This window comes from Mustela lutreola, chromosome 4 (assembly GCF_030435805.1).
Source record: "Mustela lutreola isolate mMusLut2 chromosome 4, mMusLut2.pri, whole genome shotgun sequence".
NCBI lineage: Eukaryota > Metazoa > Chordata > Mammalia > Carnivora > Mustelidae > Mustela > Mustela lutreola.
In genome coordinates this window covers 173,583,292-173,607,028 of record NC_081293.1, presented here as the reverse complement: position 1 = coordinate 173,607,028, position 23,737 = coordinate 173,583,292, and the positions used below count along the sequence as shown (strand labels likewise).

Sequence of the window (23,737 nt, the reverse complement as noted above, 5' to 3'; positions counted from 1 at the left end):
ATTTTAAGCCTAGGTCTTGATCACTTGAATCCGCATTTTAAAAATTTCCCTAATTTTAAATCTTAAGATGAAGCTGTTGGATATCTTAGACTCCTTTTCTTTCAGAAAACTCCAAAACGGACTCTGTGCCAAACTCTTCTCAGAACATCCACTTCGAGGAAAGAGGAGCTTTTCCTAAATCATGGAGGGTGAAAAGTGGGGGAGGGTGGTAATGAATTTCCTGTTGTTACCCTCTTTCTCCTGGAGCACTTATTTGAAGTGGTTATGGCCAGGTTATTTCCCTTTCCAAATATACCCCTAACAAAAAGGAGTGACTGCTTGTGTTTCTATCACTGGAGAGTTTCAAATGGACACTAGATAACACTTGTCAGGAATGTTCTAGACGTGATTTATATATCAGAGGAATTGAACCAAATAACCATTAATCTTCTTTTCCAAATTAGAGATTGTATCTTTCTATGAGAAAATTCCAGCTTAAGACCATATTTTCTTTGAGGGAAATTGTCTCTGTGTTAAATTTTATAAGCAGTATTTCCATGAGGCCAAAATAGTACTTTCTCATCACAACATTTTTGTAAAACCAAGATATCTGAGAGGCAGTGGTGCCTCATTATCTGAGCTCATTATCTTAGTATTGGCCTCAGCATTAGCCTCAGAAATACTTGTGTGATTTTGCTAGGGGTTGGCAGATGGGCTAATAGACAAATGCCCAGCTGCCTGTCCCAGTTCTGATAAAGGAAGCCTTGCCCACACATTCACACAGCCAATTCCCGACAGCAGGGACCATGGAGCAGTGGTCATGGCATCTGCCTTTTCTAACTGCCACATATTGCAAACAAGAAAGTGCAATGGAATATTACACAAAGTGTTCACCAAATTCCCAGGTGAAATATATCAAATGCATTAAATGAATTAGAGTGCACATTCACTAAAATTCAAGAAAGAGACACGGGGAGCAGGGAAGAAGAGACAGAAATAAAGACAGAGACCAGGAGTCCATTGTTTTAGAAACAATAGGTTAGGGTGGTTTTAATTAATGGAATCCATTTTGTTTTGAGGTTAAGTGTTCATAAATTTAGCCTTCACATTGCGAATACCAAGCTTATTCTTGGATCTTATGAGATAAATTCCCCATTCAGAGTTTAGGCAGGTTGTCTAGAGTTTATTAGAAAAGCTGTGATGTGTATCTAGATAATACCACACACTGCTGATACTAAGCTCTGTTCATAGTCTCCAAAACACATGAATTTGAGTAACTGGTATAGGTATTGCTTTGTCCAGAATTTTAGTAACTGGTGCAAATATTGCCTTGTCTAGACTGATTTTAGCAGTCTACAATGATCTTTCTGTAATGCGTATCTCATTTAAAATTATGCAGCATCTATTCCTTTTACCATTAAAATAATTGAATGTGACAGTGTTGAACGTGGGCTGCATGTTCCATTTTACTAATTAACACAACATTATATTTAAAAACACTTGTGTAAGTTATTTTTTTAAAGCTTATTATTCCAAACACTTGGTCTATAAATTAATCTACAATTTAATTCTATTGTGGAAAGATCATGCCTAACTTCAGGAACTGCTAAGAAGTCTGTCTACATGTAAAACTATGATTGAAGTTTGTTTTGAAACATTTTTTGGGAAAAGCATAAATTGAACTCATGTACATTTAGATGAATTCCCAGGAAATACAATGAAAGTAGTGGCAACCCAGCAGAATGACAAAATTAGAGAAGCAAAACCATAAAGAAAAATGTAACCCCTAAAGATATATTGCTTAAAACGGAGAGGAGGAAAAGCCCTCTCTAGAGAAGGAAGGCCTGCATTGGGAACCCCCCTCCGCAGCGGCTTTCTACGCTGTGCAGACTAATCTTTCATTTATGAACTTGGGTAGACTAAATGATATTACCCTTGAGTCTGAATTCAAAGGTAAATTTCAATAAATATCTTACACAGGGGTCCATAGGGGTTTCTTCATGGAGCCCCCTCCCCTCTCCTGCTAGGAGCACCCACGTTGTTCTATCCCACACTCCTGTGCCTTACTCCTAACCTGTGTTTACACCATAGTTGTCACTACCATTAGATGACCTTGTCGCGCGAGCCACATGGGCACAATACTCGAGCTACATCAGTTAGACTCCTTCGCTGATGTTTTAAAAATTAGAGTGAGGGGGAAATCTGGAATGATGCGAGTTCTAAATCTGTGGGCAGCCGTGCCTTCATGTGTCGAGAAGGCTGCAGAGGAAACGAACGTAAACCACAGAGGAGAGAGAGAGAAAGAAAGAGAGAGAGAGAGAGAGAGAGAGATGGTCCATGTGACTTTCAGTCCTGGATTCCGGTTTTCTCAGAAGTCCTGCCTTAAATTTGACTACCTGATAAAAATTTCTCCTTTTGGTCAAGCTAGTTTGTGTTAGTTTGCCATTATCTGTGGTCCGAAAGTTCTGAGCAATATTCGTGGTGCGTGGTGGTAAGTGATTGGAGCATGCCACAGTTTGGTCGGAAAACAAATATATCCCAAAATATGTGCTATAGCCCCTTCCATCTACTTCATCATTTGTGACCCACACAGTTGCTCCATCCACGATAGCAATAATATTTGTATCCAGTTATCATCTTCCCACATTTATTTTTTTTAAGATTTTATTTATTTGACAGAGAGAGGCACAGTGAGAGAGGGAACACAAGCAGGGGGCGTGGGAGAGGCAGAAGCAGGGAGCCTGACGTGGGGCTCCATCTCAGGACTGTGGGATCATGACGTGAGCTGAAGGCAGATGTTTAATGACTGAGCCACCCAGGAGCCCCAACCACGTTTATTTTAAAGAGTAGCTCAAACCAAAATTATTTTTTTAATTATTTATTTTCTCACCATCAAACCAAATTCACAAAACCAAATTCACACGATGATTTCCCTGTCCTAGCTTCTGTACATGGTATACAACGATAGACAATACAGAACTGCCCCTTTACTCTCCCCCCACCCCCCCCAAAAAAACCCCATTTACATCTGTTGTATGATCTCTTATAAGTCTGGCCATTCTGCTAATCAGCTCTTAAGCTGTATTTAAAAATAGCAGAAATGCTAATGTTTCAAATCACGTGGTCTGACGCAACACTCAGGATTGTCTGACAATTACTGAGACGCTCTTGGGCTCCCTGGGCAATAAATTATCTCAGGCTTTGGGCTGTTCCTGCAAGGAATGATTCCAAACTCAGCTTTCTCTGTGATCGGTAGGGGTTATTCCTCCCGGCAGGGGGAGCTACACCGCCCTGCAAGGTCTTCCAGCACCATGCCACTGGCTTTCCCAGAGAACAGGTAAACAACCAGCACCTAAACCCTCTTGCTTGAGGACTGAGAGCAAGATGGCTCTCATACCCACCCTTTCACTAGAGCTGACCAGAGAGGGCAGTGTTTCTTCCCCGTAACACACACTCATGGTGGTCCCGCAGAGCTTTGACCTAACCAGGCTCTCTCTGGGGACAATAAAACATAGATTGTTGCATGTCCTTTCTTTTGGAGGAGCATGTTTTGTAAGTTGTGGAAATCTGTTCCTTCACAGACGGTGCGTGATATTGGGGAATTCATCTCAAGCCTTGGTTGCAATACAAGCGGGAATCAAGAAAAGACCCACCTTGCTCAAACGTGTCATAAGGTAAGATGGCAGATCCTTGGCAGACATCAGGATTTGTTCTTCTTAACCATTTATTCTCTTTGAGTTGCGTGCAGAGAATGAATGCTAATGGAGCTGACTTTTATGCCTGAATTAGAGCAGAGCAAACTCATAGCCGAACTATGTAAATAAGGTTTGAACTAAAGAGATATGCTCACATCTGCCATCTCTTGGCAATATTAAGTATCTGCTCTGATGAATTCAATTTAGCCAATTTATATCCCTGCTTGGCCATGCAGCATACTGGCCTACGCACTTCACAGGATTAGAAAATGAGTCACATTCTCTATCTCTAAACAGACCTCTGTGTGAGCACAGATATTACATTCTTGCAGCAGCTGGGGTGTTTTATGGCTTGAACTTTTTTCACATCAAAAAGCTACTGCCTGGCCTTTTCCAGATAAACAGCTCTGTATCTGGGGTAAAAATGCAAACCTATCCACTGAATGGTTACCTAACACTCCTCAGAGAGGAACCAAATGGGCCCTGCTAGGACACTGTGAGAAGTCTGGGTCTTGGGAGCTGCACCAACAAGGCCTGCTGTATTGCATTCAGAGTACTAAACATAGGAGGAACTTGACCTTGAATATGAGCCAAGTCTGCAGACAGCACCCAAAGCCCAGATTCCTGTAAGTCACTCGGTCTTCAAAACCAGAGTTGAGCATGGAACCAGAAAAAGCTTTGCTTTTTGAAAAGCAAATGGGTCAGCAGGACTGACGCTCAGTGGGGGCGGTAGGCTAGAGAACGGAGGGGCTGAGAGACAGGGTCCAGGGCATCTACTGCAAACAGAGTGGCTTTTATTTCCCACAGGACTTGGGGGTACATGAGTCAGACTAGTTTAAAAGTTCAGGGCCAGGGCAGACAGCAGTAAATGAAAAAAATTATTACTGTTGCATTTATATTGTACCTGAATTATTAAATTTTCCTGAGGCTAATTCCAGTACTGTTGAAAACACAAAAAGGTTCCTTTTTGGTTTCATCACCTTGAAGAGTGCAGAAGCCACAGCATAAAGCATTAAAAAAAAAATATTTCAGGCAACATAAATGAAAGCTGTAAAGCAAATATCTTTGCTGAATGGCAAGATGAGATAGTTGTTTCTGAAGTGGAACGTAGAAGCTAAGGTATAGCACTTCAAATTTCAAAATGATAAAGCAATTTTCTGATAAAAGTTTTGCAAGCGTTTTCCAGGAAAGTGACCTTTGTGTCTCTGGTCAAAGCCCAATTACTCATTTTCTGGCTCATTCTGTGAAATGTTTTGACCCTATGTCAGCCTATTAGCTTCCATTTAGGGCAAAAATTTTCAACTTCTGTTTTTTAAAATATATTTTACATATTTTATCTGACATTTATTTTTCTCTAGGTGTCAATTATCTGATCTTCTATTAACATTAAAAGTAAAGTTAATAAGTTAAAAAACTGCAATAGCTAAAATTAATGCAACTATCAGATAAAGGAAAAAAAATCCCCAATTATGAAAGAAAACAGATTATAGTGACACTCATATTAAGAAGTTGCTATGTGCAGATGTATCCTGACAGATGCGTATTTGCCATTACACTGTGCCAGGCGCCATTCAAAACCCAGGAGGTCAGCAGGGAACAAAATATGGAGGCACAGACTAGAAGAGGTGGGAATTATCAATAGGCATTTAATAATAGTAAACAGTATATTGGAATATATATAATAATGTAAAGTACATATGGTATCTAATAACATAAATCATGCAATAATGGTAAATGCACTGAAGGAAAATAAAGCTAAGGAGGATGGCAAGTGGTGGAAATGACATTTTAAAAAATATTTATTTCTGTATTTTATTTATTTTTTAAATTTTTTTTAAAAAATTTTTATTTGTCAGAAAGAGAGAGAGTGCACAAGCTGGATGAAGGGGTAGAGGGAGAAGGAGAAGCAGGAACCCTGCTGAGCAGGGAGCCCAATATGGGACTCGATCCCAGGACCCTAGGATCATGACCTGAGCCGAAGGCAGAGGCTTAACCCACTGAGCCACCCAGGCGCCCCTGGAAATGGCATTTTAGATACAGGTTCTCTGGAACACAAATCTGGAACCAGTATCCTATAAATGCTAAGTGCTAGAGATCTAGAGGCAAATAGATTTAGATTTTTAATCTCAATTTGACAACTCATTAGCGCTCTGTTCCTAGGCAGATCATTTTGTCTTCCTAAACTTTAGTGCCCTTATCTGTGAAGTGGGAATAAGGGAGCCATCAAAAGACTGGTCTGAGTGCTTAGACCAGCGCTTGGCATGCAACAGGGCTCTGTGATTTTTCATGCTTATTATCGGACATTTGAAACTGTGTGTGGGTGTTTGAGAGTATTGGTGTTGAGTATCTGTGCTAAAACAAGGAAGCTTCTTCAGCTATCATGATGCCATGATTACCTTTGTGGCTCTAACAAACAGACTAGAAGGAAAGTGCCTGGATCTCATCTTATTATCTCTGCATTTCTGTATTGGTCAGTGGACCCACACTGTTTCTTGTTAAATGATTTTCCTGGGGGTGCTCCTAAGTCATTTTTACTGCCTTTCTCTCCTCTAACAAAATGAAGTGTATAATTGCTGAACTGCCAGAGGTTATGGTTGCCATTTTATTTTCCTATATCATTTTCAGTAGGTGAACATTTTTCTGCCAGTTTTCTAATCTATCTTCCAATCTCATGCTACATCCATCCTACACCCAGTGGAGGTAATTATAATAAGATATGAAAAGAAACAAACCGGTTTGCACATACAAAGACAGCTCCACATATAGACAAAAAATTCCAGATTGGGGATGCTTCGCAGCATTGCCACAGGTAATAGATGTGACCTTTCTGAGTCGAGGAAGGTTGAATTTTTTTCCTGCTCTTACGGACAGGAACATCTGATAACGATGGCAGATTATGATGGACCTCCCCTGCGATACTCTCACTGATTTCCCAGCACTTCAGCACATTACCCAGGAGTTTTTTATTACTTTTATTTCCTTATTACTAAACTTGATTGCATACTCCGCAAATTCCTTCCCTTACAACCTGGTTATTCAGGTTACATGGGGGCATCATCCAGAAAACTACTTTACTAGAGCAGTCTATGAGACAGACGAAGAGACTCGGGCCAAATAATTGGTGGCAGAAACGGAACAAAAAAATCAAGTTCTCTGAGTCCTAGATCCCCATGTCCATTCATTTATACTCATCTTCCCTGCTCTGAGTGACTACGACAAACTTTCCATGAGATCCACAAGCAGGAATATATTAACAGGGAGGGAGTTGATTTTGCACTGAGTACGAATTTTTCTACAAACCAGCCACAAATGCTGTCAACATAGGCCATATATAGCCATAATATTATTTAAATTTATTCTACTTCCATAAAAATGTGGAGTAATACAAAACACTAGTCTTAATGTTTTGATCAGTTTAACAGATAATGAGATCATGTGTACTGCAAAATGGCACCAAAGACTACAACAAATCCTATGAAAACCAAAGCTCTAGCAAGGAAATTGTAATCTGTCATTGCACTCTTCGGTAATTGTATCATCCTCAGATCAATCAGTTTTGGACTGAGGTTTCATGTAGAATCCATCTGGTGCTTGAATTCACGATGGCTTTTTCTTTTATGTTTAATCATATGTGTGCATAAATTATTATACATCTATTTCTGTCCAGAGAACCCATTATGAATTCCTGATAATCATTTCAAAAGGGTAAACATATACAGGAGACACCAGTCATCACAAGTAAAAAAGCAAACTAAGAATTGAAACTCTATGTGCCTCCGTACACACATACTCTTTATTACTGACAAAATTCCTTACATTAAATATTGCTTGAATACTGTAAGTTAGAATGTCATTTTTCTTTCTTTTGAAACAAGTGGGCTTTATTCGAAAGCATCTTTACATGTGTATTTCCCTGGGTCCTGTACTTTGGGCAGTCCTGCATCACACAAACACAAACAAAAAAGTAGGTGTACTAGAGAACAGCCGGGTGCTGCTGTCACTGGGGATTGTTTAGTGCTTCTGCAGCACAACATGGGACTCTGAACACCTGCTCTCATGATAAACACCATTCAGGGCTCAGAGACACATTTATCTCTATCTCTTGCTTTGTCCTCTAGAAACAAAAGGGAACTCCCCGTGAGAACTAATGCAGGTTTGGGGGCTGTGCCACTGTGGGTATTGGCAATGAACATCACTTCTGAGAGGGCAGTGTGAACAAGTAGTGTTTCAGTAAAAGAAAAGACAGATCAAACTACTACTTAGATTCTTCCTCTCAAACATCATAAATACGATAGGGTCTTACATAACAAAGAGCAGAGCATTCACTTCTAGGAGTATATAGTAGAGCAAAAATTTAGAGTCTGATTTTAAAAAAATAGGTGCAAGAATTTTTTGATCAGAATATTTATTATGTATATGTATTTTTAAACGATTTTATTTATTTATTTCACAGAAAGAGAGATCACAGTAGGCAGAGAGTGAGGGGAAAGCAGGCTCCATGCTGAGCAGAGATGCAGGGCTCAATCCCAGGATCCTGGGATCATGACCTGAGCCCAAAGCAGAGGCTTTAACCCACTGAACGGCCCAGGTGCCCCTATTACGTATATTTTAAAAGAACAACCAAGATTTCCAACAATAAAGATATGGCTAAACATAAGTATATGCCAATACGTTGGAATATTGTGAGCAAAATTTTTTTTAAAGATTTTATTTATTTATCAGAGGGGGGGGGGAGAGCGAGCACAGGCAGACAGAATGGCAGACAGAGGCAGAGGGAGAAGCAGGCTCCCTGCTGAGCAAGGAGCCTGATGTGGGACTCCATCCCAGGACGCTGGGATCATGACCTGAGCCGAAGGCAGCTGCTTAACCAACTGAGCCACCCAGGTGTCCCGTGACCAAATTTTAAAAATTTATGTTTTTAAGGAATATTAATTGACTTAGGATACCGTTCGGGGGGAAAAGCAGAATACACAAACTGTGCTTCATATGATTCCATATTTTAAAAGTATTTATATACTAGCAAAAGAAAATTCAGAGAGCTTTATTTGATAGGAATATTTTATTAAGCAGGAAAAAAAAACTCTTTGCAAACAGAAAGACTTCAAACCCCAAAATGGCATTAAGTTCAGAGGCAGGATATTTTAGGCTAATAGAGTGAAAAAGGAGGAAGTTGTTTAACACTCATAATTATTGGTTATTACAATAGAGGTTACCAGATGTCAGGGGATTAGTGAAAAGTGATTCTCTTAACCCATTTTAGGAAAATGACTTTAGTTTCATTTATGATTATCAGAAGCATGTGTATGAAATAATTAAGTTTTACTTATACACTAAACTATATTTTGCGTATGTGTCTTAAATGCGTTTGTTTCCTTGTGGCATCTGTAATCCTGGTCTCCATTTTATTTTACTTTGGCAATATGAAAGGAAATACATCAAAAATGCTCATAGTAGGTACATGAGTTTGAATAAGTTAGGGTTAATCAAGAGTACTCAGTTAACAGCTACTAAAAACAGAAGAATATTTATTAATTTAACAAAAAGTCTAGAGGTAAGCTGTAATGTATTTGTTCAACAGCTCAACTTAAATGATCAAAGTTCTTTCTAGTCTTCGATTATGTTGCTCTTGGCATGTTAATTTTGGCCTTCTAGTTGTTGCCTCATTGTTGCGAAATGGCTGCTGTAGCTCCAAGCCTTACATACTCACAAAACTATATTCAAAAAAGGAAGTAAAATGGCATTAACAAAAGAGGCTTACCCCTAAAATGCCATCTTTTAGGAAGCAAAAACTTGCCACAGCCCTCAGAATGCTTCCCCTGCAACTCCTATGTCAGAAATGAGTCACATGCTTAAACACAGAAATAATAATGGTATTGCTCATGCTTACTTCAGACGAATATAGTCATCCCTTGAGGCTGGACAGAGTGTTATTTCTAGTCTGGTTTATTTTTGATGAGAAAAAAATAGAAATGGCCATTGGATAGGTTATCAATATCTTCCAAGAAGAGTTATCACTAAATAGCAGAATGGTAGCTGATTTTTACTCTTTGTCTCTCTCTTTCTCTCTCTGTATTTCCAAATTTAATGCAATAAGCATGCATTACTTTATAATAAAAATATTTTTCTCCTTAACAAAATTCTCCTAAACATTGTAAAGTCCCTAAAGAATTCCTTTGGCTTGATGACAAATGCAGTGAATTACCTGGTCCAAGAACCCTCAATGGTCACAAAAACATAATCCAGTACATTTGCAAAAACCTATTATGGCTGCACCGCCTTTTATGACCTCAAGTCAAATTGACCTGCTCAATATGATTTAGGTTATAGCTAAGGGAAATGTTTGTCTTGCTAAATTTAAGGAAAAATAAAAAGGTCAGGGTAAATCTGAATCTGAGTCTGGTCAGGCAAGACCACCATTTTCACAACAGAGGCCCCCAGTTCATGTGTATTACTTCTCGTCCAGCTGCTCATTTCCTCCCTCTTTCGTGGCTGGTATCTCTGGGTTCCAGATTTCGCAGGCAGTGTAGCCAATTTTTAAGTCCAATAAATATTTTAAAATATAGCCCTAAGGAAAAACGGAAACAGAAAATCCCAGGACAGAATTTCAAGCAGTTTTAAAGCAGGACTCCAATTCTAGCTCCATGATCTTTGCTGCCTTTAGAATAATGGATTTGTTATTACCAAGAGCGAGGGGAAGTTACAGAGGCAATTAAGAGCTCATTTTGAAAAGATCCATTTAAGTTTCTCATTACAGTGTCAAATAAAACCAGAAATATGGTGGCATTCATATTTTTAAATTTAGATACCGCAGCACATATAGAAATTAGCATACAGGTTCTGCCAGGGTTAACATTTACTCCTGAAACTCATCTGCCTATTACTTCTGAATGTGAATTTTTGGTCATAAATGTGGATTGAAAACCAAAGTAAGTTAAGGCAGTTTAGATTTTAGAAAGACACTGTATTACAGTAGACCGTTCTTTCAGAAATACTGTTTCCACGAGAAAGTAAATTATGTATATATATAATTAATCTTTAATAATTAATTTTTTAAGTCTAGAGTAATACTGAATTGTTTATAGCAGTTACCTCTGGGAAGGGGTGGTGGAGTAAAAAGCAGCTAACAGGGGCTTTTGCAGGAAGTATGTATTCATGTATTTCTTATGTAACTTGCAAATGAACAACATTTTTACAAGGGAGCAGCTGTTGTACGTTGTTTCATTTCATTTTCTACACTTCAATAGCATGTATCTCCCATCCAGCTTTTCAAACTGTGGTAGGTAGGGGTGTGCCAGAGATCTCTCTAAAACATAAAATAAACATGGTAGATTTACTCCATAGTCAAGTGGTGAAAGCCTTATTTTTATGTTAAAGCAAAACTTAAAACAGAAAGTAAATAGGATGCCAAATTTGCTCAAATTATTCATGTAAAATACCAGGCCTCAATCAAAGTCCTATTTGTCTTGCACTGCTCGAGGGCTCTGGTTTGTGGGAAAATGAGAAGTACTAAGTGAAGCTTGGAGGGGCTTGATGACTTGCCCAAGTCATAAGCTACTCGTATCGCTTGTTTGTTTGTGTATGTGTACACACACACACAGGTTTTTTTTTTTATGGATTTATATGATTGTATTGATTTATATGATTGACATATACATTATATTAGTTTCAGGTATACAACAGAATGATTCAAAACTTCATATATTGTGAAATGATCACCACAATAAGTCTAGTTGCCAAAAGAAACTCTTCAAAGAAAAAAAAATGCCTTAACTTGTTTATCTTTACCTATTGCTTTAAAAGGTTTTTTTCTTACTGATTTTCTTTCTCGTAATCATGCATAAATCTTTTTGCATACATATAACTGAATATAAGTTTTTGGTTATATTTTTAGACCAGATGTGAAAATGGTTAATTGTGAAAAGTATGGGAAAGTTATACCAGCAAGGGCTATTATATTTGGGATGGCAGTAGAATGTGCAGAGACAAGAAGACATCATAGGGAACTGATGATTTAAACAATAAATATTAGAAAACAGTAATTTTAAGGAGGTGACTGTACTTCAGAGGTTATTTAGTGATTATTTATTTGGATGAGAATTTGTAGTTTGGGGACCTTTCAATTCATGATGTTTATTCCAGTCTTAATTCCTACTCGTATTCCTTGTTAAAGAAAAATTATTCTGACACTTGTTAAAAATGGTAAGGAAGGCTTTGTGCAAGACTGTTACAATAGGGAGAGAAGTTGAGTTCAACTCTAAATACAACAAAGGCAGCTAGCAAGAGACAGAAATTACTCAGACGTCAAGGGTGGGGAATTCTTATTAGACTGGCTTACCAGGGTTGTTGCTACAAGGACACCAAGGATACCTAAGGAAAAGGGATGTGGGATTCAATCAAGTATCAAGGGGAGAGATTCTCACTAAACTGATTCAGCAAGATTCTTACTAAAGGCCGGCCAAGGAGGAGGCCTAGTCAAGAAGCAGGCTCATGGGGGCCTGACTACAGTTTGGTCAAGAAGGGAGTCTTTGTCACTTTGGGATCTGTTTTCTATTTTGTTTTACTTTTTCTTCCAACCAATAGCATCTGCCCCCCAGAAATTTGTTCTGGCTAAGTGCCCAAGCCAGCCTTTGGTGGGGAGTGAAAATGGTAAGGTATGGAAGAATTTAAAAGAGTTTTGTGGATTTTGGAAGATTTTCGAACAGTTAAAACACACACACACACAAATCTTCTCTGACTTCTAAAATACATGGGGGAAAACAAAAGCACACTTCTGATGAAGTGGTTAAAAATACATTTCTGAAATGATTGTCCTTACTCATCTGTCAGGAAATTATAGAATTTTGACCTTAATCCAGCCATTTCCTACCCAAACAGAAAGTATGCCGGGGCGCCTGGGTGGCTCAGTGGGTTAAGCCGCTGCCTTCGGCTCAGGTCATGATCTCAGGGTCCTGGGATCGAGTCCCGCATCGGGCTCTCTGCTCAGCAGGGAGCCTGCTTCCCTCTCTCTCTCTCTCTCTGCCTGCCTCTCCATCTACTTGTGATTTCTCTCTGTCAAATAAATAAATAAATAAAATCTTTAAAAAAAAAAAAAAAAAAAAAAAAAAAAAACAAAAAAAAAACAGAAAGTATGCCATGATACTTCTGCTAACATTGGTGGAGTCTTGCTTTAATCCCTCCTCTTTCAATTTTAAAAACAAATAAATGATGGAGGGCCCTTGCGATGAATACTGGGTATTGTATGTAATTGATGAGCCACTAAATTCTATACTTGATACTAATATTCCACTGTATGCTAATAACTGGAATTTAAATAAAAATTTGGAGAAAGGAAAAAAAAATTCTCAGAGGCCAAAGATAACACATTATTTTGAAGGCATGCTTCATCTTTCAAAGATATTATTATTTTCCTCATCACAGTGCGAGGTTTCATGTGGTAGGCCACGTAAATTTTTAGAGTGAAACATAACGGCTCAAGAGCAAAACAGTCATGGTCCACAGAAAGCCTGGAGACTTAACATCATGGCATCCACCGCTTCACTTAAATGGGCTTATATATCTGGGGAAGTTTATGAAAGAGTTGCCATGATTTCAGTATCTTGGGGAACTGCTCTTCATAGGAACCAAGTGAGAAAAAGTAAGTTCATGGAAAGTTTATTATCTTTAAAAAGTTGTAGTGTTAAAACTCTGATTGCCAATTTGCACCATATTTATGTTTAGTTTTTGAAGAGTTCAACTCTCTCTTTATGCACCTTGGCTTCTGGCCGTAAGGCGGGTACCCATTTTTTTCCCCTTGGAAGAGATGTTGGGATTTGAGGTTGGGCCAAGAAAAGCCAAAGAGGCTAGGAAGCACTTACAGATGGAGATAATTAGCATATTAAAAATAGGCCAGCCAGATTTTTTTTTTTTTTTTTTTTTTAATCAGGAAGTAGAGGAGTAAATGCTCTCTCTGGCAAGACTATAGAAGCTGTGTGGACACAGGAAATGTGATTCAAACTCTGGTATGAGAATGGTATTTTACTTGAACCAGGTTTCAAAAGCCTGGAGCAGGAGTTCCTTTTACTGGAAACCATGGAGTTGGCTGGCTTTGTAGAGGCCTCTCTTGAAATTCTGCTCCAAGGCCACTGTTTTGAATCTTGTGTGAATGTCTTAGAATGGGAGACGCTTGGTTTCAGAAGACACAGGGTAAACATCGTGAACTCTATTGCTTTCTAATGCGTGGTAGCGGAAGTGGCATTTCTGATACCGCCTCCCATTGAGAGGGGATTACAGAAGAAGGCAGTAGGTGGGAACCATGGCCCTAGAACAAAACTGTTTGGGCTTCCAGGGACTAGTTGGCCAATCCAAAAGCAAAGGCCTGAGGCTGATCTGGATTCAGGCTCTATCAATGGGATACATTTAATTGCCAGATAATTCACTGTGGTTTCCTGAAGTTCTGATTCACAGCCCTTCAAATCATACGTTCCACCCATTCTCTGAAGTCCACCATTATTCAAAACCAACTTACGGGGTGTCTGTCCCGGAGCAGGGCTTCTCAGTGGGTGGTATGGGCACTGATGACTGAATACAGAGTTATCCCTGTGCGCCAGGAAATTTTTCACAACTACAAAGAATTAGAAGTTCCTCAATTCTCATGGCCATTTCAAAGTGTAGTCAGCCATCCCCTGCTGACTCTACCCATCGTGGATTTTACAAATACAACGTGTTAACAATTACTATTTTGTAAAGTTGCCCTTTCCTTCTACAGGTAATAAAATACTGCAAAAAATGTAGAAAGAGATTTTAGAATTTCCATGAGAAACTACAAAAAAAAAAAAAAAAGTGGGGAGGGGGAGATATTTTTAGTCTGGTAATTTCACTGATGACCTATTTAGAGGAAAGAGACCAGAGGACACTTATCTATTTCAGCACCCTTAACACTGTGATTAAATAAGCAGCCATTCCTTCTGTTGTCAAGATTTGGTCTTGGGTTTCCTTCATTGGTAAGCAAAATCAGAGTAGGGGGAAGAGGTAGCCAGGCACTGCTTATTTTTAATATGCTTTTTGGACTTTACAAATTATGTATATGTTTCTAAATGTCGATAACATTAAAAGGTTTAATTTTAAAAATGGGAATAACAACAGCCAAAAAATATGGATACAAATTGCCCTACATGAACAGCTCTGGCCAGTTAAGCAATACACGTTCTTACTTAATCGGGTGATCCTATGACTAAAGGATAGGAGTAGTATCTTCAAAGGTAAACTAGTCTATAGGTTAGTTGTCTTACAGTATCAAGGTTTGGAAGAAACAATTTATAAAGGACAGAAAGACGGGTTGGTTCTGAAAACTCTGAGCCTTGGAACTTGGTTTTGCGTGTATTTACAGTGCTGTTAACTCTTCACTTTTCATTTGAATATTGACATTTGACCTGGTGTAGCATGTGTAGAAATACGTATTGTAAACTTAAAATTATGTGAACTTGGTCTTGGTTAAAATTCTTAATAAAAAGCATAGATTTTAGGGATGTCTGGGTGGCTTGGGGTCCACTAAGCATCTTCTTTCCACTCAGGTCATGATCCCAGGGTCCTGGAATCGAGCCCCATGTCTCAGCGGAGAGCCTACTGCTCCCTCTCCCTGAGCCTGCTGCTCTGCCTACTTGTGCTCTCTCTCTCTCTGTCAAATAAATAAATAAAATCTTAAAAAAAAAAAAAAGCATTGATTTTAAAATTCCAACGATAGCTAATGAGAAAACTCGAATAGGGAATAGGAGAATTCCAGGTACTGAGCTGTTCATGACACTGGAGTCAGGATGGAGGCAAAAATAATATTTTGTTACCAGTTACCATAGTTATAAACAACATAGAAAGCACTAGTAGGAGGACTTAAGGCCCAGCTTCATTAAAATTTACTTAACTTATGTATCCTGTCATACTAAAAGAGGTTTCTAAATAGCTTGTTTACTAAGAAGGTTTCAAGAGAAAGGCTCCATGGTGACACCCTGAAGACTTTAGTGTGTCTTTGTAGGGCAAAGTTTGAGCCTCAGCTTACCTGAGTCTGGGGGGAATGTCTTGTGACCCTCCTGTGAGGGGGGTAGTCTGTGAGGAGCTGCTCTGAGGCCACCTCCTGCTCACCTGCCTCATTCCCCTGAGAGACTCTCATGGCACAGGGAATATTTTCTCTAGACTCTCCTTTTAGGGGCATGAACAACAACAACAAAAAAAAACATTTTGCCACAAATGGGCTTTTAAAAACACCATAGAAATTCTTTCTTCCTCATGTCTGCTTGACTAAACAGATTTTGAACTGAGTATATTTTAGACAGTAGGAGGAAGCAATTGAAGGGACAGGAACATTGCATATTAATGAGTTTTCTTGCTGCAAAGTGTGGCGGATGAGAAATAGTAACAAAAAACTGCAAGTCGATAAACCCAAAACTATTTGAATAAAATATTAAGTATGGGAGCTTTTTTAACTTTTATCATCATTAATCTATATTTGTTAAATTTATGATTTTTTCCCTCCAAAGTAGAATTTATTTTTTTTTAAATTTTTTTAGAGGTTTTGTTTGTGAGAGAGAGAAAGAGAAAACATGAGTAGGGGGCAAGGACAGAAGGAGAAGGAGAAGCAGACTCCCCGAACTGGGGCTCGATTCCAAGATTCTGAGATCATGACCTGAGCCAAAGGCAGATAACCAACTGAGCCACCCAGGCACCCCTCCAAAGTAGGATTAATTTTATACTATGGGCTAAGAAAGAAAAGACACAGAGCCTTGGACTGATGAAAAAAAATTTTTAAAGCCCAACAAAACCAAAAACCAAAAAGCATTGTAATGATTTCTCCATCTGCCTACAATTTTTCTGACAGCTGCCCATCAAAGTGATAAAATATTTGCATCCACTCATCAAGCAGACAACCTAACCCCCTTGTCTTGAGATATATCTTATTTAAAAAGTAAAGTTATTACTATTTCAAAGGGTTTACAAATCCTAATTTGTGCTTTATAAGAAATTCCACTTTAACACTAGGAAGTAAAATAACTGACAATAGGGTTATAGAACCAGTTAATATTCAGAAAGGCTGATGATCATATAGCTCACATCTCTGGGAAGGTGTCTGTTCTTGTATCTTCTTGAGGTACATGGTCTACTTTCTTTCCATCCACCACACCCACAGTGAAGGTTCTCCCAGAACACCTTAATTCTTCTTCCAAATACTGTTTTTTCTTCCTCCACCAGTTACTGGGGAGCAAAAAATATCAGTAATATGCAAATTGGGAACCTGATTCTACCTAGAATGAAGAGAAATGTGGTCTTCTCAGGAGTCAAAAAAATTCTAGTGCTACATGGCTTTGAGAAGGGGAGAGACTAAGGAGTCCACTGTCAACGAAGACTTAGAAATCAAAGTCGAAAGCAGCTGTCAGGTCAAGCAGTATTTTTTTAAGTCTCTCCATGTGCTCAGAAGTGAACCAATGAGAAAGGAGGACAAAATGGGAGACATCAACCAAGAGAAGTAGAAGTCTGAAGGATCCAATATTCTATAACTCAACCATGTCCTTTCCTATCTTATAGCTTTAGCCGTAAGGTAGGTTGGAAGGGAACTCAATCCTATGTGCAACAGGAACACAGTTTTCTGGATTATTATTTACAAGCCATTTAAACTTCCTGTACCAATCATTAAGAAGAATTCCCTGTCCTAGAAAGAAAAATATGTGTAAATCAAAATGCCATTGACCAAAGAGGAAAGAAAAAAAAGAGGAAGGGAAAGAAAGGAAGAAAGGAAGAAGATAGAAAGAAGAGAAGAGAAGAGAGAAAGAAGAAGTAACTAATAGCCTGGGAATCCAAGAGATGGATGAATTTGGGATTCAAATGAGTCAGATTTACAAACATAGTAATAGCTAATACTTGGTGAATGCTTCATTATCTCTAGCATTTTGCTAAACACGCCATGCTAATCATCTTGTCTAACGGAGGGGGGCGTCACTGTCCTCCTCTTTCAGAGGCCGTCATCTCAGGCCTGCATAGATGTAAACTGCGGTGGAGACCGAAGTGGAAGCTCAGTTCCCCGCTTCCAAGGTCAGTGGCCTAGTGTTTATAACTCTGCAAGGGTGTATAAGCTGAAGCCTTAAATCTGTCAAACTGATGGCCTGATTAAAATCATGGGAAGGACCCACAGTGATTACTGTTAGACATGACTAAGGATATTTCATTGTCAACAAGTAGCCGATTCACTCAAATGAATTGGGAGGCGTTGATCTGTCTCTGGCCATCAGTGTGCAGCGACCCTAGCTCTTGAGTGCCCACAGTGGGGGCTGGACGGCAATGTCCTTGGGCTGTTCCCTCTTAAGAAAGGGGACAAAAATGCCGAAGTGATGACAGCTGTCACTGCAGGGAGTGAACAAATCACTCTGAGAAGCTAACTAACGGCTCTCAGGGTAGTGCCCAAGTTAATAAAAGAAAACCCGAGAGAATAAAAGAAGGAAAGAAATGATAGCAAAGCTGTGACAAGAAAGTGTTAATGCCTTTACAAGGAAGAAACTCATTAAAGGGAAGTGAAAATTGAAGAAGCTCTTCCTTATAGGAAGAGGAAATCGGAAGAAAGGAAGAGGAAAATGGGATAGGAAGAGAAAATGCAGAAGTCAGGGATTTCTTATGTGTTTTCCCTCGTGTCTACAGGTCAATGTTCCCTGCCACAAACACACTCCCCTCGCTTTCCAAGGGTGCAGTGGATGTTGCCGGAGAGAAGGGGAGAGAGGAGGGATCTCGGACTAGGTCTATAGTAATAGCACTACTAGGTGTGGTTGCTGCTTAAAGCTGACTCTTGGGGAACTTGTTTGTGGCTTGTTTCGAAAACCCACCCAATTGCTTGGAAGCAGTCACCTGAAATTCTCTGGACCTGGGTTTTTCTGTGCTGCCAGGTTTCTTACGCTTTTCTTAGCCCCTAGCAATCTGCCAATACCCCCCCCCCCCACACACACACACACCTTCTCTTTGCCACCCTTCCGGAAAGAATGTGGGGTGCCTCCAGGCTCCAGCTTTCTTACCCATAGCCCACACGGCACAGCCATAAGAAATATGCACCTGTTGTTAACCCCAGTGAACTCCAGGAGTGCTGGTGGCCCTGATACACCATTTCTTCCTCTTGTTTGTTGCAGCAACTCAGCCAACCTATCATGCGGGAGACCTCTCAGAGAGTTAGATGCCAGTCCCCTGTGTCCTTCAGCCTTGGGGAACACATGTCAGACTCTTCCTGGCTGTTGTAGGAAGTGTCGAATCACTATATTGCACACCTGAAACTAATACAACACTCTGTGTTCACGATACTGGAATTAAAATACGAACTTCATTAAGAAGGAAGTTGTATTTCAAACTCTTTCTCCCTGTTTCTATATTCCTGATAAGAGTGAGGAGTGTAAAATTTATCTACTAGTTCTCAGTCTCTTCCTTTTCAGTCCTGGTTCAGTACTTTAACTTGAAATAGGTATCTGTTGTTTTGCAATCAAGATTTCTATCCCACCATTCTGTGACAAGGTACTGCATATATTGTATAATTAGTATTTTCCAGTTTTACATATAATCCAAGTCTTCTAAACCTCACCAGATTGGGAGTGTAAAATCAAGTTGCAGTCTATTTTTACCCCCAAAATATGATGGTAAGAGTTCCAACTGGTTTGATGACTAGTAATTAGCACATCTCCAAGTGTCCCCAAGTTATTCTGGGGAGTTCCCCCAAAAGGATGCCACACACATGCCCACAAACCAGTCTGTAACTACATGGTGTCTGCTTTTTCCTTCCTTTGCTACTCTGGCTTATAATTTTCCACCTTCTCTGCCTGCAGATTTGAGGAGCATCAGATTATTGCTAGTTTTTAAAGGGAAGTTGGGGGGAAATGGTCACCTCTCCAATTGTGTGCTACTTTTGGTCCTCAGGACTCGAAATGGCTCTTCTTCCCAGAAGTTAACTTTTGATCATCTCCTACTTCCCATAAATCCTCCATTTTTCTGACCTTGGGCATATAACTCAGTCTTAGGGTATAAAATAACTCTAATTCTTAGCTCTGCACCAGCCACAGATACTACCCCCTGCAAAAATAAAATAAAATAAAATAAAATAAAATAAAAAAATAATTCCTTCCTTCTCTTCTCTCATGCCTCAGTCCAAAACAGAAGCCTCCGTGCATATTGGTCCTGGGGAAGGAAGGGGAGGTGAAACTCTCACTAGTAACTTACGGGCCAGTGCTCTGATATGATTTTTTCCTGTACTTTCTTAGTTCAAAGACCGTTCAGAAAAAAAGCAAAGTAGATGACCACATATGCAACCTGCTGCTAATGGAGGGGAACATATAAACATGTACAAATATAAAGGCAAAGAATATCTCCAGAGGAACGCAAGAAACTAGTAACAGTGGTTGCCTCTAGGGTGGGAACTCAGTGAGGAGAAATCAGAAAGCTTACTTTTTCCTCGATTTCAGTTTGTACCTTCTGAATATTTGACATATCTGTGTTCTTCCCTAATCGAAATGAAGTTTTAAAGAATACTCAGTAAAAATATTTTCTTTCAATTTCAAGTATTTTTTTAAAATTATGGCCAGAATATTTCTAATAGCACTATTGAAAAAACGATTTGTAATGAAAGCAAAAGATAAAAACCTTTCCCTTTTCTGAGTGTGATTACATTTTTTAAAGCAAAAACACTTTTTTCTAAAAATCATTGCTCCAAAGTTTTCCCTCTTTTCCAATATTCTAAGAAAATATACATTTTTTTCAGTAAGTCTCATCCAGAAATTTAGTCAGTGACAAATTGCAAACAGCGGCTGACTCATTTACTTGTTCTCAGTATTCTCTGTAATATAAATTCAATATCCCCTGCTGAATCCTGCCAATGTCCTTTTAAATGAACAAATGTCAAAATTTTCAAAATCAGAAGCAGAGACTTCAATGTTATTATTTCCTACTTTTTTTTTTTTTTTTTTTTTTTAAGAGAGAAGGGCAGAGGGAGAGGGACAGAGAATCTTAAGAAGGCTCTGTGCCCAGCAAGGAGCCCAACAGGGGGCTTAATCTCACGACCTTGAGATCCTGACCTGAGCGGAAATCAAGAGTTGGAAATCAAGAGTCAACTGACTGAGCCACCCAGGCGCCCCACCTCGTACATTTTTAATTGAACAGTTCTGAATCTATGTATAGCATAGCTGGAGTTGCTAATATTCCCAGTGAATAAATGCATCACTTGTTACTTTGCTCACAGGCTCTGGCTACATGAGAGCCCAGGAAGTGTTTTATAAGTAAAAACAGAGACCATGATTCATGGTCTTTAGAACACTCAAGTATTTCCACTGACGGGAAATGGAACTGGAGTTTCCCAGATCTGTATCAGCTGGAAAAGGGTGACAGGAGGGGGACATAAGGACAGGAATTCGGGGAATAATATATACAGTCAAAGTGTGTGGGTAATAACAAAACACGGTAAAAAGGAGCTACCTTAATTCCACTCTTCACAGGCAAAAATCACAGAAACCTCAGCCCTCTGAGCTGCTCCTCCAGTCGTAGCCTGGGGGTTCACAGGTTTTCTGGTAACTTCTTTCCCACTGACTCTCCTCAACTCGGAAGCACGTTCGAGTCGCTTCCACCTTACACGCCCTACCCTCTCACAAACACACGCATACACGACACCCGCAGAGAGACACACAGGTGTGCATTTACACACGGCCACATACATACACAGAGAGATAAGCACACGCACGCACCTTGTGCCCCACACACCCGTGGTCACACACATACACGCCCTGGCGCAGCCCCCAGAGTTACGGTCTCACATGCGTCTAGTCTCCGTCTCCAGGTGCTCTAGTCTCCCTGATTTCTCTTGTGCTTCACAGCCAAGCTTTTTGGAAAAAGGAGTCCACCCTTGCTGCTCCAATTTCTCACCTCTCCTTCATTCCTCCTCCCTCTGCAATCTGCTCCCCGCCTCACCCCATCATTAAATTACACTCTCTCGGGTCACCGCCAATTTCCTGATGGCCGACCTCCGTAGACACCTTTCAGTCCTTCCGCTTCCCTGACCTCTCTACCACATCTGACACTGTTTCATTATCCCTTGTTGAAACACGTTTGTCTGTTGAATTTCACAGAATTACTCTGTCTTGGTTTTTATCTTATCTTTATGGCTACTCCTTATTTTTTTCAAAACAACTTTATTATTTTTTTTATTATTTATCGAATGCATATATCAGGAACTAGGTATCTTCTCTCACAGAGCCTACTGACCAGTAGGGAAGAAAGACAATAGAACCAGCATTAGGGCCGTACTGTGAAGGGTAATAAATACAGTTCCTACCCTTATCCACAGGGATACGTTCCAAGAACCCCCGCAGATGCCTGAAGCCACAGATAGTGCTGAACCCTATATATACTGTTTTTTCCTATACACGCACACCTAGGATAAAGTCTAATTTATAAATTAAATTATTAGTTAATAATACTAAGGTAAGGCATGATAAGAGATGAACAATAATAAGTAATGGTAAAATAGAACAAAAATAATAACATACTATAATAAAAGTTATATGAATGTGGTCTCTCAAACTATCTCAATATATTACTAGACTCATGCTGCTTCTTGTGATGATGTGAGATGATAAAATGCTTTTATGATGAAATGAGGGGAGGTGAACCATGTAGGCTCTGTGATGTAGTGTTAGGCTGATATTGATCTTCTGGTGATAAGTCAGGAGGAAGATCATTTGCTTCTAGACTGCAGTTTACTGTGGGTAACTGAGACCATGGAAAGCAAAACCAGGGGTTGGGGGGACATGTTATTATATCATGAATGGAGAAGTCCAGGGTGTTAGAGTGGGATGGGGAGACATAGCAAGGGCTTCTAGGCCTTCTGTGCTGTTGACAAAATGGCTTCCCAGAGAAGCCATGTATAAGGGAAATTTTCAAGAATGAGTAGGAATTACCCACAGTGGAACAGTGCTCCAGACACAGGAAACAGAGTATGCAGAAACTGGAGGTAAGAGAGCATCCCTCATTTGAGAAATTGAAACAATTTTCCTGCAGCTAGGACACAGATATTAATAACTATCATTGAGGGCTACTTGGTGTAATATTTAAGATTAAGGGATTTTATTTATTTTTCTAATATTTTATTTATTTATTTGTCAGAGAGAAAGAGAGCACAAGTAGGAGGAGTGGAGGGCAGAGGGGCAGCGGAAGAAGCAGAATCCCTGCCGAGCAGGGAGCCAGATGCAGGACTTGATCTCAGGATCATGGTATGAGCTGAAAGCAGACACTTAACCAACTGGGCCACCCAGGCATCCCAAGATTAAGTGCTTTTAGATATAATATCTCATTCGATACAGGTTTGATTCACAGCTATTTTTATTTTTATACAAAATAAGAAAAATCATAACTAATATATAGTTGTTTACTATTATCAGTTACTTTTATAAGTGCTTGATAATATCTTAATTTAGTGAATCAATATAGCAGCCCTGAATTTTACAGTACAAGGTATTCTATAAGGAATATATGTGTATATGGATACCTATATATAAACCTACATATACCTATATATAGGTATCCATATACACTATACTACATATAGGTAGTATTATTGTCTTCCACATTTTACCATGTCATGCAGCTTGCAATGGGCAGAGCCAAAAGCAAACGCAGACAAGCAGGAGTTAGGGGATCTTATCGTAGGGAAGGAGGATGAGACTAGAGGAGGGTGTATTAACAATGGAGCTTCATGGTCAGGAGGCAGGCAACAGTGGGAGCTGAATGAGGAAGAGGAAAAACAAAGAAAAATGGGCAGAAAGCCCTGGAGAGGATGGATGCACTGAGGGACTGTCGTGTCATCTTGGGGAAAGATCTTCAAGGGACATTGGCTTCACTAAATCCAGATTTTCCTCTCTAAACTAAGTTCTTATACTTGTTACTTGGTATTTGATTGGTGGCTAAAACTGATGGAAGAAATCTCAACCCCCCAATTCTGTGAACAACTCTATATAAGGGAAATGATAAATACACAAAAAGTTGTCCTCATTTCTAAGAAATAGTATCCTTGACAAACCCACTAATGTGAC

General features: G+C 39.4%; 1 protein-coding gene across 1 annotated transcript in view; it reads left to right on the top strand.

Moving 5' to 3' along the window:
* Window positions 1–3,582: 3,582 nt before the first annotated feature.
* Window positions 3,583–23,737, top strand: part of FAM3C (FAM3 metabolism regulating signaling molecule C) — a 189,728-nt gene continuing 169,573 nt past the window's right edge. The window contains exon 1 of the mRNA XM_059171689.1: window positions 3,583–3,653. The gene's annotated coding sequence lies outside the window, so the exon portion shown is untranslated. The remainder of the gene's footprint in view (window positions 3,654–23,737) is intronic.